Source organism: Mytilus edulis, chromosome 6 (genome assembly GCF_963676685.1).
Source record: "Mytilus edulis chromosome 6, xbMytEdul2.2, whole genome shotgun sequence".
Lineage (NCBI taxonomy): Eukaryota > Metazoa > Mollusca > Bivalvia > Mytilida > Mytilidae > Mytilus > Mytilus edulis.
Genome location: NC_092349.1, coordinates 49,671,192 through 49,692,244, shown reverse-complemented (window position 1 = coordinate 49,692,244; position 21,053 = coordinate 49,671,192). Strand labels below are relative to the sequence as shown.

The window sequence follows — 21,053 nt, the reverse complement described above, 5'->3', positions numbered from 1 at the left end:
AGGTTTTTTAGTTACGATATAAGTAATGTTTACTGTCAACATAGAATGTAAATACGTGGGAAGTGTTTTTCGAAATACAAATTTTCATCTTTCTTTTACACAAACACAAACACCGACACATGCAAGGCCGTTTAATTATTATCGAAATGAGTCTTATCTAAAACTGGACATTAATGTATCAAATAAATAAGAATTAGATGCAGTATAATTTTCAATGTGAGAACTAGTGACATATAATACAAAATTGTAAGAACTATCCACTTATGATGTACTGAGATATAAGCAACTTTAAGCATAATTATATAAAATTGATAAAACGCATAAATATGGTCACTATGCAGCGCATATGACAAAATGATATAATAAATAAATTAAAGAACTATTTTGTTCAGTATAAAACACAAATGGTACTTTCCTTCTTTTGACACTTTAATGACTATTCAATACTAATAGCATTGACGTTACGTTCTATGTTGGTGAAGTTTTCGGAATTTCACTTACCCGATACAAAAAAATCGGCTTTAAACAAGAAAATTACAAAAAAACGAATCTAACGCAAGTTTTGTAAAGAGTAGGCCTTGAAAGAAGTTAGTTTTGGTTGTAGACACCGAGGAATAGTATCACTCCCTTACGGCACAACAGTTCAGAATGCATTTATAGTGAGAGGATCATGTTCTTAAACTGATGATAGCGCATAGCATTTTGGAAAACAAGTTTGAAAAACTCTCTGAAAGCAAAGACATCCAGTGTAAATGAACGAATCCCGTGAAAACTTTAACATGATGTCATCATTTCCAAATGCCTAGCAACAATTACAAATTGTCAAAACTTGGAAAAAACTTGTGCTATAGAGAAATTATCAATATTGGTTAAAAATGTGCAAAACATTCATCTAAAAAATACTAAGTAAAACTATATGAATCCCAAAAGGTCTTCCGTTACAAAACTATTAACCAACGTTTTTCGTTAGTAATTCCGGTGTTGGTTATAGAAAACAACGGAAAATTATGTGTTATGCATTTTTTAACGGAAAAATAAAGCCGGTAAGATAAATTCTAAACACGAAAGAAAATATTATCTGCTTTCAATAATATTTTTAACAATCAGTATCGAATATTGATGCATTGAAAGGGTGTCTACCAAAATGTCTCAATGAAAATAAACTCATCATGAATATGTTACAGTGAATTTGTACAATCAGTGATTATGTAGAATCCTTGAAATTATCAGGGATTAAGTAGAAGAACTGTCTAGTTTAGGGATTATATATAATCACTAAAATTTTCAGGGATTATGTACAACCACTAGAAATAAACGTCAGGGATTATACATAATAACTGAAATGAAGAAGCAGTTTTATTTATAAAGAAAATGAATTAAAATCAAATAATTTATTCTATAAAATCATATTAAAACATCATTATTAACATAAATTGTAAAATGTTAAGCACAATATATATCAAAATGATATGTTAAACATAAAATATTAAAATAATATGTTTCACACTTGTTTTTACCACAATATCCACATTTAAAAAACCCCAGTTTCCTTCATATATCAAATCAGATTTTACGACACGCCTTATGAAATAAAGTGTTCAGTAAAAACATCTGAAGGCACCCCCAAAAAATAGAATTAGCCACCTCGAACTAGTTCGAGCAAGATACCATGTTTCGTAGCTAGTCAATATCTTTTTCAGACTTTTTGTGAACAATTGCCTTAATGTTTATCAGGTTTCCCTTTCCTTATTTACTCTGCTATGAGAATACAACACCAAATGCCAGTTTCCTCTTAATTCATTGTTTCTATTTGTCGATCCTTAGTTCTGTCTGTTTTCTATACATTTAGATGCGTAAGTTTGACTTTCTTGTTCATTTATTTTTGATAAAAAAAGTGAAAAAAACACACAAAAAAGCAACAACACCAGATGTTCCACAATCTTCTTCACCCTTTGTTTTATATGTACCACAAATAACATGATCTGTGAATTTGAATATCCACTTGACGCTGACTTTTGATAAACAAACAATACATGTTAAGGTATTGCTATAAAGGGAATGATGTTATTAATAATTTTGAAGTCTTCGACTTTATCTCGAAAACCCTGTGTTGGTTATATCTTTAAGATCATTCTCTGTGTTTAAAAACAAAATTATTTCATCTGGTAAGGAATATGAAAGAAAAACATATAACTTGTCACTGTTAATTTTATTTATCAAACAAAGAATCCTCAAATTATTGACAATCCCTGAAATCATATTAGGAAATTCGTAGATTAATTATCATAATGTTCAGTAATTATGTAAAATCACTGGTCATTTTCAGGGATTATATATAATTACTAATGATTTAAGTGATTCTACATATTCCCTGAAAAATTAGGAATTCTACATAATCCCTGAGTATACAAATTCACTGTAACAGATACAAGAATTAAATGTTGTATTTTCACCAGACGCGTGTTTCGTCTACAAGACCCATCAACGCTTGAATCCAACAACTTGTCCCTAATCATGCTAATAATTCAAAGAAAACGATTCTTTTCTTTGAATTATTAGGGACAAGTTGGGACAATTTCAAATCTTCCAAAAAGCGTAAAACAAAATTAGTTTTTCGAAGAAAAAATAAACATCGCGATAATGTCAAATTCCTTTGCAAAAGGGACATTTTTATATATATATAAATTAAAGAGAGATGTATAAATCATCAAAATAAAGTGGTCGCAAGTTGGTTGGTTTTCCAAAATATCAAATATGCAGACGATGCAGGAATGTCTCAACAGTTAAATGGGAGGACGGTTTCATCTCATTGTAATTAAAACTTGTTTTCAAAGATCCTCACCCTCTATTTCTGGATGAAAGTAAAGCTATTTCAGGTCGATGAAACACCAGTGTTCAACATAGTCCTCACCCTTTCTAGTTGTATTTGTCGGTTTGTCTTTTTTTAGCCATTTCGTTTTCAGTTTGTTTCCGATCTATGAGTTTGAATGTCCCTCTGGTATCTTTTCCTACTCTTTTGGAATATTCAAGGACAATATCTGAATAGCAGAACGCGAGGTTGAAGGATGATTTTTAGGTGTGAGCCAAGATATGAGGCAGACATAAATGTACATGCGGTACCCTTTCTTTTGAAGTCGCATTTGGATAGACACATTCAACATAGTCCAAAAACTTATAATTATTTGATTAAAAGGGAGACACATTCATGTATATAGTAGAATAATTCCTTATATAGAGATATATAATGCGATGTGGAACGATTTTGCTAAATAAGCAAATCTAACAAGAGATAAATGAATGAAAGCCTTTTAATTGGCTTTCATCATAGTTGTTAACGTTCGTCACACGTCTATGAAGTGTACGTTTTAAAATATTTAAGCTTAATTGTTAGTTTCCTGAGAATAGTGATTTCATTTCTAAGTAGTTAAAATTGAAGTGTTTCATCTCATTGTCAATCTCTTCCGCCTCTGTGTGCTTCCCTTTTAGTAAATATTGTTATTGGAGTTGTATTTATTTTCCAAAAAGCCTGCATTATTATCTCTATTTGAATTTAGGTGTTATATGGAAACATGAAAATCGTGAGTTTGAATATATTATATGATTTATGCCTTTCTAAATCAACTTTAACATACTTGTAGGAACTATGAAACAAAATAAATTTAATCGATTACTATGTTTATATTTAATTGTATGGTAAAAACAAAACAGTGTTGTAACGGCACGTATACTAATCAACAAAAGAAACGATACAAGGCAAGGTTTGTTCTATATATAACGAAATAGGATACACAGTACCAAGATAAATTATTGCCCAATATTTACAAAGCGTTATTTTATATCAAAAGCATTGATGTAAGGCAAACACGCGATTTCTTTTGTAATTTTTTTGTTATTACAAAAATTGTACATTCAACATCGACATAAGCACTTTTAAAAACTTTAAACTTAAAAATGATCTAATTACAAGTTTTAATGCCTTTGTAGAAATTTAAATACTTTAAAATCCTCATCTTCAAAATTAAGTGCCGACTTTTGTCATCATTTTTCGCAAAACAATTCAGACCCTTTGTTCAATAACACGGTATTTTTCACTTTCCAATTTGGTCAGATTCTTTTAATCATATCCATTTGCTTTGCAAGTAAATGTTTTTATTGGATAATTTAACAGTTTTCCTATTCATCTTAATTGATGATCAATTGCAGTTCAAACTTGTGTATCGGTACTTTTGTTGACTAGTATATAAACAACAACTCTCATCAGGATAAGAAAATAATAATAATATTGGTTGCAAAACAAACTTTATCTGGAATTCTATGCCACTGTCATACAAGTGATGTTTTTGATGTTTGGATTTTGCCATTTTATAAAAGAAATTCTGTTATTCCTTTGGAATTCGGTAATTGTGTTTAAAACTTTTTTCACAATTGATCCAAATAACATAAGGAGGGCCTCAAAAAGACATTTGGGACCCTTTATAGCTTTCTACCATTTATTACAAGTTAGATTTAAATTTAATTCAAATAGCATAAGAAATAAATTAAATTGAAATACAATTTGTGACATTTGTAAATATTTACATATTTTATTATTTTGTTCATTTCAGAATTTACCTATCAATACTTTGTAGATTTTTAAATGAAATACATGTTTATAGATTTGTCAAGTTTTAGCTGACTGCGTACATATATGGTGCATGGTGAAGTCTTCATATATACAAACCTCAGAACATGAGAACATGATATATATATCTTTATTCGAAACTCATATCTCATAATGAGAGATTTTGTTAGAATAGTTGAATAGTGACTTTAAAAAACAAACACATAATCAGACCAGATTCATAAAAAGAAACCCAGTACAATTTTTGATATTGAGTTAATCTAATACAAGTTGATATCTAGGAACTTAGTCAATGATTTATATAAGTATAACACATTAGATGCATTTATTTAGAAATAATACCAAAGCTTTTAAATATATTACATTTGAAATGGTCAGAGGACGTCCAAATATTTACATAATTTATGGTCTGTACATTGGTTAGTACTCAATTAAGGTATTCATATATTTCATTTCCACCTTTAGAAAAAGTTTTCTCCTATCGAACACGGAGTTCTTTGTAATTTTCGTTAATTTTAATCGATGTTCATGTTTAAATTAGGTTCCATACAATGAAAATATATAAGTCGAAAACAATGTTTTACATATTTTCAGGTCCTTTATTCATCATCAACATGGAAACATCTTGTATTCCTGATTCAGATAATATTTCAAAGTTTTTCTACTGGTAACATAACTATTCCTGAACATTTCCAGTGGCTAGAAACGAGCGTTGCAAGTGCATCCAGGCTGTATTGTCCGACGTGTTGCCCACACGTATGTGGTAAATATGAATTCATACCAGAAAGCTCAAAAGTTGCTTTGTGTTGTGAAGAGTATGCAAAACCGTTTTGGAATTTTCCAAAATATTCTCATCTACAAACAAATTTACATATGGAGTACAATGACGACTTTAGCGAATTGCACATTAAACAACCTAAACAGATTAATAGTGTCACATTGTATGTCCTACGTTATAATGGAAAACGTCCATTGTCATTTTTACCGTATAACGTATGTGAATATCACGATTTGGTAACAGTCAACCTCAACTTACCAAATATCAGTTGCCTCTTGAATTTGGACACATTAGATTTATCAAAAAATAATATAAGAAATATCAATTCGTCCAGTTTTAGTCCACTAATATTTTTACGATACCTTGACCTTTCAGATAATTTTATATCTTATCTTAAACCAGGTGCATTCAATTATCGACCAGGGAGTTTAATGCACATTAAACTGAGACGAAACATATTATATAGTATCGATTTAACGAATTTCTACCTGGGTTATTGGTTCTATGAAGTGGATTACACACAAAACAAAATATCCGAAATAACAAACAAACTAAACTGGAATGTGTTAAGAAAAGACAAATTAGTAGGCGGAGGATATGTTAAATTTAAAGCCAATTATTTAAGCCATTTCCCTACGCCGAAAGAATTCGGTTTAAGAAATATGAATCAGGCTTATATTTTAGCTTTTTCGTATTCATATCAGTTCGGTGACAACCCTTGGCACTGTGACTGTAGTGTGTTCCAATATATAAAAAGCATAGAATTGGCTTCACTGAAGTTTAAAGGTTTCATAAAAAACAACTTAACTTGTTCAAGTCCACCTCAGGTAAAAGGTTATACAGTAGGTGATTCGACAGGCAATTCGTCATTTTACGATCTTTTAATTTGCAATATTACGATGAAAAACAAATGCCCACCTCTATGTTATTGCTTTCAACAGCCCTCACAAAAGCGAGTCGTAGTAAACTGTTCTTTCAGTCATCGATCGAAATTACCGATTCAGGTTCCTGACTTCGACAAGTTAGATATAAACTTAAGTCGAAACAAAATAAAAACTGTAGAGTATTTGATTTACCTGCGAAGAACAAAAAGCATCGACTTATCATATAACAGAATAGTTGAGATTGACCCATTAATCTTTGAAATTAAAACTCTGACTATCATCAATCTTTATCAAAATAGAATAAAGGTTTTGGATAAGTCTGTTCATCAGAAAAGTCCTTGTAATATTGCATTTGGGGAAATAAAAATAGTATGCACATGTGAAATGCTTTGGATAAAGATTTGGTTAGAACGTGGCAATAATCAAAACTGCATCAACAATCATATTACATGTGATCTAATATCTAAACAAAAAGATGCAATGTTGTTATCAAAAGAAGATTTTTGTCCAGTGGAAAGTAACGACTCATTCTTTCTTATTGCCTTACCCGTTGCGACATTACTGATCTGTTTTGTAATCTATCAAAGATTTAAATATGAAATCAAATTGGTTGTGAAAAAGATACAAAATCAATCCAATGCAACAATAATGAATTCGGAAATAGATTTTGATGTTTATATTTCGTTGAATATAGAAAACAACGCAGGAACAGCATGGGCAATACATACCTTGAACGTGTACCTTGAGCAGCATGGAATGAAAACGTGTATTCCGTATCGGGACTTTGAGCCCGGTGGTATCCAGGTTGAACAAATATACAAAAATATTATACGGAGTCGTTTCTACATCGTTGTCCTGACAGAGGATTATCAGGAATCTCAATTCCAAAATATAGAATGGAACCATATATGGAGCTCCTTCAAATGTGAAGTTAGAAAGAACATCGTTGTGATTAACTTCGATGCTTTAGATAGTGCTAACATTAACTTTAGGAGACTAAAAGCATTTTGTAGACTAGGTTATGCGTTTGAATTTTGTAATTTTGATCACCGTTTACGCTGTAATATCCGAAACTCATTGAATCCATTTCCTAGAAACAATCAAAACATAACGTACTATTCAGACAAAAGATCAGATCAGAATATTAACTCAGACAATTGAAGAAAAAAAACTGAAAATTAAAAAGCTATATACGACAATTGGATGTCTAGGACGTTATTGTTAGGTCTTCAGAAAATAACTGATTAAGGAGTAAGCTATCGATCGTTTAAAAAACACATATACTCAAATACTCAAGGGTTTACTTTAAACAGATTATGCACCTATATATTTTAGTAATTATTGTTTAATATTGTAATAACAATACATTAATTTTCATCTATAATCTATCAACAGTTAAGTTAGCTTCGTATTACAGAATCCTGGATATTGCAAGTTTGTAAAAAATAGATATTTTGAGAAATCATACTATTGTTTTTTTTGTAAACAGATAGATAGATGCGATAATATAGTGTAATATCCTTGCATGGTTTTTAAGTACTTTGTATTGTCATATGTGGCTTATAGTATAAAATGTATATTTTTATGTGGTTTGTGTGTTTTTTTATCAATTAAAATGTGAATACTATGACACTTATATAATGATATCATGATAAATTGTAGTATTTGCCTAACCTTTAATAGACATTGGATCGTTAACTATCTACACCACTTTATGATAATTGCTAGTGTCTGACGAGAAATATTCCGTTTTCTTTCTTTCAAATGACAAAACTATCAACTTTAGTGTCTTTATAAAAACTCTAAATCTACAATTTAATATCAACCTATCAATATTTGTCAATAGGTGTAATACCACCAAAATATAGTACGTCATATCCGGTTGCATTCGAAAAAGGGTAAACAAAAAAAAAACATTGGGACAGTTGTATGAAATTAATCCTACATTTCATTGCAGTAAAAAAGTTCTGAGTCATAAACATATACCTTGGGTGATTCAAAGCACCATATGTTTTTTTTTATTTAGTGTTCTATAGAATATATGGAAATTTGAGGTTACATGGTGACTAAAGCTTGTACACAGGAAAACAAATTTGATTGGTTAACTTCCAGTGATGGTTATTTTCTTGTATGCAATGGAATGTTCTGTTAAATGTTGTCTACAGTACTGGACAGGATACAACCTTACCCATGCCAAGTATTTCTTTATTTAAAACAATGATGAATTCTACACAATTTTTGGAAAAGTGCAAATGTAACAAAGACTAATAGGGGGAAATCAATGGTGGTATTACACCTACTTGATTTCAGTAGATAAAATGTTTGAATTGTCGTCATAGTTACATGTATTATTGAGGATTTGTGGTTTGCAATGATGGCGTTTGCTTCGAAATTATAGACATGTAATGGTTGTACATGTAGTTACTTGTTTCCGTTAGTGGTACGGTTTAACATTAGAGAAGAAAAAGAACGAGTTATTGTATTTTTACTGCATATTTGAGCACAGAAATGTGTGCATCTTACATGTAATTGTTTTTTAATGGAGTGAAGGTTTTGAGATCTGAATATTAAAACAGGTCTGAGCAAATTTGGATACAAGTCTCGTTTAAAGCTGTCGGCAGTGTTAGACATGTTTGGTCGCTGGTGGATAGTTATCTAGATTTGAGTTATACCACATCTTCCTTTTTTGTGTTTTAGTTTGAAGGGTTTATTGTTCATGTTGTGTGGAAAGTGGTCTCTGTGTGCAATTATATTAACGGGTTATTTCTCATGTTTCTGTAAATGTACCGTTTAATATATTTGCCCACTACTAAGAGTTTTTTTACTTTCTATATTTACCTTGCTATATGTCCTTTATGAAATACTCAAGCCTTTGCCTCATGCTGTTTATTACAGTTTTTGTATTATTTATATATATAGGTAATCACAAGGTTTCACAATTATGGCAATGGAACCAATGTCTCTTCAGACAAATCAGCAAACAAAACGACGTATAAATCATACAGTTATCGCCCTTAGGAAAGGTGAATATCCAAACTTGTAGACCCTTAAAAGGTTACCTTCCTAAGGTCAACAATTGTTTTATTATACAATACAAACAGTGTTTATTTTATATATGTTGCAATTTCATTTTTCAAATTGTTTTATTCGACAAACTCCAATTAAAGAGAACATTTTATGAAATCAAGATTTTGAACTAGTTGGAATTTAAAAATATGCTAATTTGAACAGACTGTCCAAGACTGAAGTTATTATAACATTGAAATAAAAAATATATTGAATGTTACATTGCAATTGGTAATTATTGGTGTAAATGACATTTTAACGAGTGGTTTGCGCACATTAATCATCAAGATATTTGTTGACAATTTGTTCTCCGTGAACTGCTAACATCTACTGAGACGCTATCAGTAGTTGGTTTTTAATTTTCTACCAGTGGCATTGGTTCTATAATTTGACAATTGGTTCTTGTTTTTTTGCTGTAGCGGAAACTACCCCGAGGAGTAAACTGTTAGAATAATAGATAAAAGGAAAATTAAAGGACTCCATGTGTCCTTACTTACCACCCATATATCAAAAAACAGCTTCGGTGTCATTCGTGAGTATTAGAAATCAGTTGAAAAGAAAAACAAACTATCAAAGGCAACCCAATAGTCTGCAGAACCTGCTGGTGCAGGCTAAAGTATCTGATCACGAATGCCTCAATGACCATATGAGTGATATCTCTAAGAAGCCACTTCTCCCAGATTCTCAGCATTTCAGTCGGTCATAAACTTGATGACTTTAACCGCATGAAAATCCTTGTTATTGAACAGAACATTCACTGGAGTGATGCCCAGCGACAGGTTCGTGAAAGCTTTTGGATAATGGAACAAGATGTAAATCATCCTACTGCTAATACATATACACAGTCACGTATCGAGTATCGAGTTTTGTTTTATATTATGATGTCCTAGATTTTGGATTAAATCAATAGACAAAAACTTACTTGTATAACTGAGCTATTTAACACATACAGTAAGTATAGTATTGTTAAAATTATTCACACTTCAAACATTGTTGTGACATCATTCAATTGTTGTGCCTGTTCTTTATTTCAGTGATCCATCTATCACTTACTTGTTAGAAACCATTATGTTACCTTTAACTGTCCAACATTTTTAAGAATAGCCCTCCTCTTCTTGTTGTGACGTCATTCTATTGTTTTGCCCATTCTTTATTTCAGTGATTGGACTATCATTTACCTGTAAGAAATCATTATGTTACCTTTAATTGTCTAATATTTTAAAGAATAGCCCTCCTCTTCTTGTTGTGACGTCATTCTATTGTTGTACCTGTTTTTTATTTCATTGATTGGACTATAATTTACCTGTAAGAAACCGTTATATTACCTTTAACTGTCCAATATTTTTAAGAAAAGTCTCCTCTTTCCTAAAAGTATTGGACAGCTGTAGGTAGCATAATTGGTTCTAATAGGTAAATTAAGTTAAAAAACTAAAGAAAAAAAACAACAAATGAATTTCCCACAAATTTTATTCATATGAAGAAAAAAAGATACAACGAAAGAACAAATGACACACATTTTTTTTTATTAAAGTCACCTACCAACACAATAATTTTGTCACTCATCTTGAGAAAAAAAAATCACTTTCGAATTGATTTTAACACCGCCAATACTTGTATCACAGCCCTTTTTTCTCACGTTTTTTGTTGTTTCCTTTAGCACCAATTTGGCCGAACATGCTCGTTGTTAGTTTTGTTTTTGTTGCTTTTATGTATTTATCTTTTCAAAAGATTCATCCTCGTCCGTCTGTGGATACCAAAAATTGACCTCTGGTGTTGCTTTTATTCTTCCTAGCATCATTTTCAGTTACAATAAGAATATGAAAAAATTCATTGTTTCTCACTTTTGATTGATTTTGACGCAATACAACGACCATAAGTAAAATGATTGTATAATTATATTCAAAAGAAAATCGTTCATCTGATGTAAAAGTTTTCCTAGGTGTTGATTTGCAAACCACACATATTGTTCCTTGGACAATATATCTAATCAAGAATTTGATAAACAGCCTTAACCTTGACATGTGTACAAAGTGCAAATCGACTACTTACTTGCTTCATGAACTAGGGGACCACAACAGTTTTTTTTTAAATTTTCCGGTGTCGGCGTTTGATTTTGTATTGCTGATATTAATGCATGAATATAAATATATTGCAACACATTGCTCATCAACGACGTTGAATATGGGAAGCAGAACAAGGAATCGCGTTACCGCAGGCTACCTTTTAAACAAATCAATATTTTGTCCGATTCGCATTTTGTTCTTAGTGCTCTTTTTCTAAACCGAAGTACACTCTTGAAATGGGTTAATTTAAATCATATGTTAAGATAAAATAGCACTCTATAGTTTAAATAAGTCTAAGTCAACTTGCGATTGTGTTTATGAATTTGAGCATCAAACCCTTTTCTGCATTGAGTTGAATAAAAGGGGGGGGGGGGGTAAATACAGAATTTTACTATAATTAAGTAACATTAAAATACGAATTCAATTGTTTCCTTAAAATGTACTTTCGAAACAGTTTCAGACACTTCATTTGAGATGAAATATCAGAGGTAAAATTGATTGACGGCAATTATTATACGTTAAGCACAGAACAAATGCTATGTTTTTTTAAATTAGGATAGAAAATAAGAAAGCATTTGGTTTTTTTTGGAAAAGGGAAAAAAAAAATGTTTCGGTAACACGAAACAAACCCACCAAAATGGACATCAATACACATGAAAAAAGAGAACACGACTTTGCAGAAAAAGAAATAAAAAAAAAACCAGGGGGGTAATCAGGTGGTACCGTTTGAGTATACAATAACTGTATCTTGCAAGACAAACACAGAGATATATTGTGCTGAACAAGGACGAAATAGAGGAGTCCTACATCATACTGTCATACGGAAGATAAATTTTGGTGAACAAAGAAGAAAGGGGGATGTTTAAAAAAGAAACAAAAATACATACCATTTACACAAAAAACGTCTATATTAAACTGTTAAAATGATATGAGTTCAAATTCCACTAATAAGTCAAGCTTTTAAACAAGCAGATTGAAAAGCAACTTTTTCAAATAATTTCCATCTAATTAAAGATGACAGTCATCTTCGGACGCCATGATTTTCCATTTCTAAAAGATGTATTTGTACGAGACTTCTTTGACTTAAAACTAATTTTTAAAGATTATTTATCATGTAAAATATCAAACGTCTTCTTAAAAAAAGTAATTTCTGGTTTTTGTAAAAAAATATTATGAAATACGAATTCTTTTAATTCGAGTATGACGCACTTATATCAATGAAAATGAAAAAAAAAATTACAGAAGCAAAATAAAAAATTATAAACGGATATTCATTTTAAATGAAATTCTTAATTGTTCTATGCAGAATAGTCTAATGATCTCGGTTTATTGGACTTTTTTTTCATAATTCTTGTTTTTATAAAATAGCTTTTCAATAATATAATATTTCTAGATTATAATTAGTATATATGTTACAATTATATCTGCTTAAAATCAAATTATGAACAGAAACTGAGGCAATGTTTTCTTTTTACCAAGAAAGCGAAATAAAGTCGCCTTTCCTTGTAGCTTTTCACTGTTCTTCCTACGTCTAATGACGTGTGGTAGGTCTGATGATAAGTAAACTTGAAACGTAAGCAATTTGTTTCTCCCTAATCTGCAATCTTAATGTGAAAGTTTAAGTGTTTTATCATATTAACAATCCCTTCCTCTTTCGTATACATGTAGTTTCCTTAAAGTATATTTAGTTGTTTTTTTCATATTTGTTTCCTTAAAAATAGCCAGTGGGAACATTTTCATTTGAAATTGGGCGTTATATAGAAGCATGATATTTGCGATTATATGAAAATATTGTATGACCTATTCATTCCAAAATCAAACTATAAATACTTCATAGAGCTTTAAAATGAAAATCAGTTTGGTGGTTTTCATGTTGAACAGATCTATGATAATATCATACGAAGTCGTTTCTGCATCATTGTCCTAACAGAAAACTATCAGGAATCTCCATTCCAAAATATTGAATGGAACCATATATGGAGCTCCTTCAAATGTGACGATAGACAGAACATCATTGTGATTAATGTCTATGCTTTAGATAGTGCAAAGACTAAGAGCATTATGAAGACTAGTTTATGCGGTTGATTTTTGAAGTTTTGATCACCGTTTACTTTGTAACGTCAGAAACAGTCTGAATATTTCTCAAAACAATTGAAAAAATTATCTCATTTGTTCAAAAGATATGATCAAATATTAATTCTGATTAGCCATTTACCGTGAATAGTTTATTCAATAACGAGTATCAACCCATCTTTACATTAGTGTATACTTTAAACATGAAATAAGCTACCTAATATGGTTCCGCTATAATTTACATCAGACGACTATATTTAAACATGCATTAAATGTGTTTAAATTTTAGTTTCCTGAGCATGTGCACTACCTCATCAATTTCTTATAATATATTGTGATCTTTAGGCTAATGCAATTATTTTGATTCAAGCGACATCATCACCTTTGAGTAAATTGATATATGTATGTCGATTCATTTCTAAAATGTATATTATTGCATTGTTTTTCTTAAATAAAATATAAATGACTTGACATTTGTATGATTGCTCGTGAGCCAATTTTCGTATCACCTGTCGTATTAGTATCATGTTTTCTCTAATTCTTACCCGATTTATCTTTTCCCTGACCTGTTGATTATTTTTATTTAATCGATGTGTTCGTTGGATCACAGTTATTCGTTGGTCAAAATTCGATTATAACGTCAAGTGTTCTTGCTTTCTTCTAAATTTCCTATTGCAAAGTAGCTGATTTATATATTGTTCATAGAGATTACTGTTTAATAAGACTCCTTCTTGTCGTACGCTTTGTTCAAGTCTAAAGCTGAAGCTATGATTTCTCTGCCATTTCACTGTAGTTGATATATAATCATATTGGATTTCGATTGATTATTCATACAAAAAACAAACATTTTGTCAAGTAGAATCTGATGATTGAACATATCAACTACCCTTTTTTTTTTAGAAAGGGAGGGTCTTTTTAGCTATACAGCGTCGTAATAATTAATAATTGGTTATTTTGTTTATTTTCAGAGCATACTTTAGATAGAATGAGTTAGGCCATATTTTGGGATAGCCCTTCAGTAAATCCACAACTGCATATTTGATTGATTCATTTTGAGTTTTTCAGCCTTTGCTATCAGTATATGTTCGAAGACTTTGCCATGAATTGATGTGACACTGATACCTATACAGTTTTCTGTATACATAGCATTTAGATACTTTAGATGTTGATTGATAACGTTTTATATCTACATGTCCCATAGCTGTTTGTATGAAGTATTATTATTTTTTTCCCTATTTTGCTGTTTAGCATCAAAATCATTTATTGTTACGGGTTTTTACTTACAGATGTTAAGAGGTATTTATTCGACTTTGCAAAAGAACACTTGCTGTTTCAAGAATTTCATTATTTGATGTAATATAATCTATTCGCGACGAAGATCTGCAATCATAATGATAAAAAGTTTTGTTTTTCATGTCATGGTGGATAATCATGTTGTTTTCCTTATAAACTTCTTAAATGTCTCTTATTCCTTTCATTCAAATATGTACCATTCATATCTCTACGGTATGAATTTCTTCATATTTTTCTATTTTGGATAGTAAAATATCTAGGTGTTCAAAATCTGAATTTACTGTTTTTGTTGGCATGTAGGAACTTACTGAGCATATATGTTTATTGATTGATAAATGTACGACAGCAATTGTTCTATTATTTCCATCATCTATTTTTTTTTTATATAAAGGGCTCTATTATGTCGGCCATAAAATCGAAACTCCACCACGACCACTTGTGAATTGAAAATGGATTTTTGGATCACGACATTGTTGTAAAGTTTTACATTTGTGGAATGGTTTTATCAATCAAGTCTTGTTCAATTGTCCAAAGCCAGTGTTCCTGTTTACACCAGAAATTTTGTTATTTTATTAGTTCTTTCAAGTATTCTTTATTTGATTTAATGCCTTCAATGTTGAATGGTGTTGCTCTATAATCTGCAAACTGCTTCTAATAATATTTTTTCCATGTTTTTTTTTTGTGAGGCTTTGGATGGTTAAAAACAAAATTTGGGCTTTGATGTTTGCTTTTGGCTTGATTTGTCTCGGGATGCTTTATAGCACTTATCAGATGTTTGGTTTTGTTAAGCCCTGTGTTTTAACTATGTTGCATGTCTTTCGTATCTTGCCATTTTCTTTCTTTGTCATGAGTTACATTAGTTATTCCTTGTACTATATCATACTTTGCCCTTTGTGTCAGTCTTACCTGATATATTTCTTTTTCTTGTCAGGGATACTTTATATTTGCATTTGATAAATCTGCCATTAGTTGTTCCTTGTTCTATATCATACTTTACACTTTGTATCACTCTACCTGATATATTTCCTTTTCTTGTGAGTAATACTTTATATTTGTATTTGGTACATCTGACATTATTTGTTCTTTGTGCTAAATCTTACTTTGCCCTTTGTGTCAGTCTCACCTGATCTATTTAGTTTTCTTGTGAGTAATACTTCATATTTGCATTTGTTTCATCTGGCATTAGCTGAATGTTACAGCGTGCCTCATATAAAGGTAGCTCACAACATATCTTGAATGTAATATATGAATCTTAAGGCAATTGAAAGCTCTGTTGTACTGATGTGGGCATTGTAGTCTGCATTGGCTAATAGTAGATTGGAGGTGCTTGCGTTACTTTATTGCTTTAGGTAAATGCTGGCTGCGGGTTGTTCACATGCGCATAGTCTGATTTTGGGTGGTTTTGCTGTTAGTACAACTGGTGTGCATGCCCATGATGAGGCATTTCTCGATATACTGATGATGTTGATTTTGCTAGTTGATACAAGGAAGTAAGTTTGTCGGTGGTCCTTGGTTTGGAGTATGAATCTGACTCATGACATCTTGATTAATGTGTGGATTTATTTGATTGAAAGGCTGGTTTTGTGTATCTGCCCTACTCATATATGTTGGAGAAGTGTAATCACGTTATATTTATATTGTTTTAGTTGCAAAGGCATTTGTGGATTTATTTAATGCACATATGCTGAGTAAGTTTTTGTTCTACTGGTTTTTACATTATTCATTACGTTTTGCAATTGACAGCTATAGTGTTTTTTATTATGAAATTGTTATGACCACTATATCATTTAATTTTTACGAAACTGGCATTTCGATTATATGAAATTTATATATTATAGTTATTATAAATATTACAGTAACATCTGTTTAAAAACAAATTATAAACAGAAACCGAGACAATGTTTTTGTTTCCCCAGATATGCATTATAAAGTGGCCTTTCCTTGTAGTTTTGCACCTTTCTTCCTACTTATATCACTTGCGGCTGGCTTTAAACGTACGCAATTGTTTTTTCCCTGAAGTTGTATTTACTGATATAAAATAATGAAGGTTTGATTGTTTTACAATATTGACAATCGCTTTCGATTGCTTTTATTTTTTTTCTTAGTGTATGTAGTTGTTATATATGCTTTCAATTTTCCCAAAGGCCTGTATGAATATTTTTTACTTGAAATTGGGTGTTATATAGAAACATGATATTTGTGAGTATAAATATATATCTTATGCTATATTCATTCCAAAATCAACATATACATACTTTATAATACTTTATACTTACTATTATTAAATAAAATACATTTTTATACAAATATCAAGTTTTAGCAGACTGTGCTATAAATTTACAACTTCTAAAGAGTTTTAATTTATTTGTGCATTATAACATATTATTTAGATTTTAAAATTAATTCTACTTTTTTGTTCTTTTTAGTCGAAAATAATGATCTTAACACACTAGTAGCACGATTTCAGTCTGAAACGGTCATTTTGGTCTGATCGTATCTTAATTGACTGGATTTACCGCTAGAGGAAAACGTCAAGATTTGTCAGATCGTTCAGTCTCCATTCGGATCGATAGTCTCATTAGGTAAATTAGTCCCGTTAAGGCATGTCAAGATATTTAAGACTGTATCTTCTAGCGAGCTGTTTAGATCCGTTAAGACCGTGTCAGACCAAAACAGACCATGGATACAAACTGACGTCAAGATGTTGTCAGACCGTGTCCAGTCGTGTTCAGATTTTAATAATTTGGACACAAAACGAGTGAAACTTTCCCATTATTTATCAGGGGTTGCTCCCCTTTCAAGAATAAAATAAAACTGTGAAAGAAGACGATTTTTTTAACTGAAAGTCTACCACGTCCCCTTAATCATGTTATTTAAATAAAACAAATATTCAATTTTAATTCTAACTTCTTCCTATTTAATTATTTAACACTGTTTTATAATTATATAAATAATAAAAGTAGCTCAAAGTCATACTGCTGCACAAATCGCCGCGAATTGACTAAAAAAAATCAACAGATTGCCGAAATAATATTTGATTATTGAATATAAGCACTTGAACCTTTGTATTTAATGGTTTACAAGTGATTGTAATACGTTTTATATGCAATTACAGACTGCCGTACGTGATGAAGAATTTGTCATTCATTTTTACACCCTTATTTAATAATAACGGATGTCGGCCGTGAACACTTGAAAACGTGATCTTAATATGTTAAATTAAATTTAAGATGTAACTATTTTTAAATATTGTAAATGAATGCATTATCATTTATCTTTTATGTTACCTATATAAATTGCATTTGAGTAAATTTGAGGCAGGGAAAAAATATATATCTAGATATAACTCTGTCTTTTATCGTTTTCTGTTTATTGTCATGACATTGTCCGTTAACTTTATTTTTGCCAGACTCATGCGTTTGACTTTCCATCTTTATTTTTTAATGTGTCTATAATTCGAGAGCCTTTTGTAAAAAAAACTACATACCAGAAGCCTTCGTTAAAAAATAAAGTTTGAATATTATAGCAGAAAAAGGCTTATAAATTCATTCAAATTTATATTTGAAATAGGATAAATAATCAAGAAAATGTTTATAAATACGTCAGACACTGTACTTAAAGTACATTTAAAGACCAGGTTACATATATATTACATGCATACAGCATAATAAAGCTGGTTTAATTTGAATGACTATCCATTAGGGACATTTTTCGACGATAATTAATCAAATCTGACAAGTTTAATTAAAAACGGAAAATAATTCTTCGCCCGTAAACGATTTAACGTTACCGTACCCTCTTTATTTTTGTTGCATTCATGTCGCATGTGTGTCGGCAGTGTCAGCGCTTCTAATAGCTAACTTATTTTACATAAAATCGTTGACATGGTAGAAGGAAACTATAGTACAATATAAGCTGAGCTGGAAATTGCAATTGGTGAGTAGAAATGAATATTTTAATACATGTCTATCAGAATAATCATTGATCATGGATCATCACCCAAGAATTTGAAGGAAAAATGTTCACATTTGTTGAATTTGTGCATACAGGTATGAATCGACGTTCCAATACTCCACACTCTTGGATAGTAGCCTGTTCAAAGGCAAAGTAAGAATTTGGGCTTGTTAAAAAATTGTTCCTGTGATTGGACCCCCCCCCCTTTTTCATGTTTTTTGGAAGATCAATGCATGATTTAAAAAGTTACATATAAACTAGTATGGTTTAAACCTCCTTTTAAAAATGGCGGGATCCACCCCTGTTTATTGCCTCACATGCATTGACATGTGGGGTATTCACAATGGTATGGTTGTGCGGGATGGCCTATACAACAGTTACAAGACCTAAACCCCTGATCGAGTAATCCTATATATTGTATGTTAATGTATTGATAACTGTCACGTCCTAAATTTGCATGAAATATTTGTCACTTTTTTTTATTAACCAATAACCAACCAATCTTCACATGTTACGATGTAGTCCGAGACAAGCTTGTCTGGCAAAACAGCCGTTTGGACGTCAGAGTAATCTCAGACTAGTTACGACGATGATATACCTATTTATATAGCCACTGGTGGGTGATGTACAATAATTATAATTTGTCACATATGTGTTATGAATACCTTCAACATGTTCAAGGCTTGGGTTTATATATATGCAATAACCTCAAAATTGTCCGGGGCAAAAAAAAGAGTATATTGATATTGTGCCCTGACATGCCTGATTCCAAATGATGAGACGACATTGCGTCCTTAACAACAATTTTTAACACTTTTCATCTTTTGTGATAAGAAATTTAAGATTTTACCGGGTATGATTCATTATTTTGTTATAAATGATTTGTTATGCTCTAAATTTTGTAGAACTTAAATATATGTTATAACAAGAAAAAGAAATTATGTTGAAATTTTTATTTTTATCTTTTGTATATTAATTATTATTCACTGTCATGACTGTCATGACTAAAAAAAATTAGATCCCACGCATGCGCGGCATAGTTACTGTAAATAAGTGCCGGACACGTTATCATCAGTATGTTGATGGATTATAAAGAAGAAGAAGAATCTTATAAATACTATTTGCTTTGTCACCATGTCACGTTGGTAGTAATATTCAACAAATTCTATTTTAAAATAAAAAAAGTATTATAAATTGATCACAACAAGTATAGTGCTATACAATGCTATAGCCTCTATTAGACAGTAACCCTTCAATGAAGTATACACCTAAGAAAACATTGATGTAGAAAGAGAGAACATTTTGTTTTAGAAATAGAACCTCAAAAAAGGGTTTTATTCTTCTTCTCATAAGGGACTTATCAATTAAATTGTATAAGTCATAAATTCATTTCTTTACATCATTAAACTTTGTTGTCAAGCAAATTATGATTGCTAGTTTTTCTTGTAGATAAATTATACAAGTTTATATATAATAAATACTTTATTCTTAATGTATGTTTTTTTTTGTAGATAAGATATCACATTGGTTTGAGCATGATTCCCAGCCAGATTATGAAGCGGCATATATCATGTATATCAATGTATATATAGGAAATATATAGTGTCACTAAGTTACTCTCATATGGTACCTCATTTGTACCTGTAGCTATAAATTGTGAAATGGTGGATTCATTCATAATTTTGTGTTACTTATTGGTTTGGAAATAACGTTGATAGAGCTAACATCATTATGTCATGATGTACAGTTGATGGGATGAATCATGATCTGATTGGACAAAAAGAGAATTGTGAATTGAACAAATAGCAAACTTACAATTCATAGAAAAAATGTAGGAAATACAATGTACTACATTACTTGGTGACAGAGCATACCTTTGATATATATATATATATATTTGAAATAAGTAATATTAACAATTTGAAATAAAGAGAATTTAAAGTTTTCTAGGAATATTAGTAGTGCATCATATATCTTAATTCCATGATTATCTTGGATAGTTATATCATTAAGAATAGAAAATTGGAATAATGGAAATTTCTAGTTTCAGTGAATATCAATCATTGTCAATACTAAACTGCAGCATCATGATCATACATCATCTGATTCACCTTGGATAATTATTCATTTGAAATAAGAATTTGGATATAATAAGAGTTTCTATGCTGCCATTGCTATTGTTGGCTACATGTACCACCAGGGAGTGTTAAACCTCCTTTACTTTCCATGAGGGTCTGTCACGGTCCATCACTATTGGTTAGTGTCATATATATGCATGATGATGGAAGTTTTTACCAACCTAGACAAGCTTTAGTTTACAG

The 21,053-nt window shown here is 30.7% G+C and overlaps 1 long non-coding RNA gene across 1 annotated transcript; it reads left to right on the top strand.

Moving 5' to 3' along the window:
* Positions 1-17,913: 17,913 nt before the first annotated feature.
* On the top strand, positions 17,914-20,677 carry LOC139527837 (uncharacterized). The gene is made up of 2 exons (XR_011665461.1): positions 17,914-18,714; positions 20,244-20,677. It is a non-coding gene; the product is annotated as an uncharacterized lncRNA (long non-coding RNA).
* Positions 20,678-21,053: the final 376 nt, after the last annotated feature.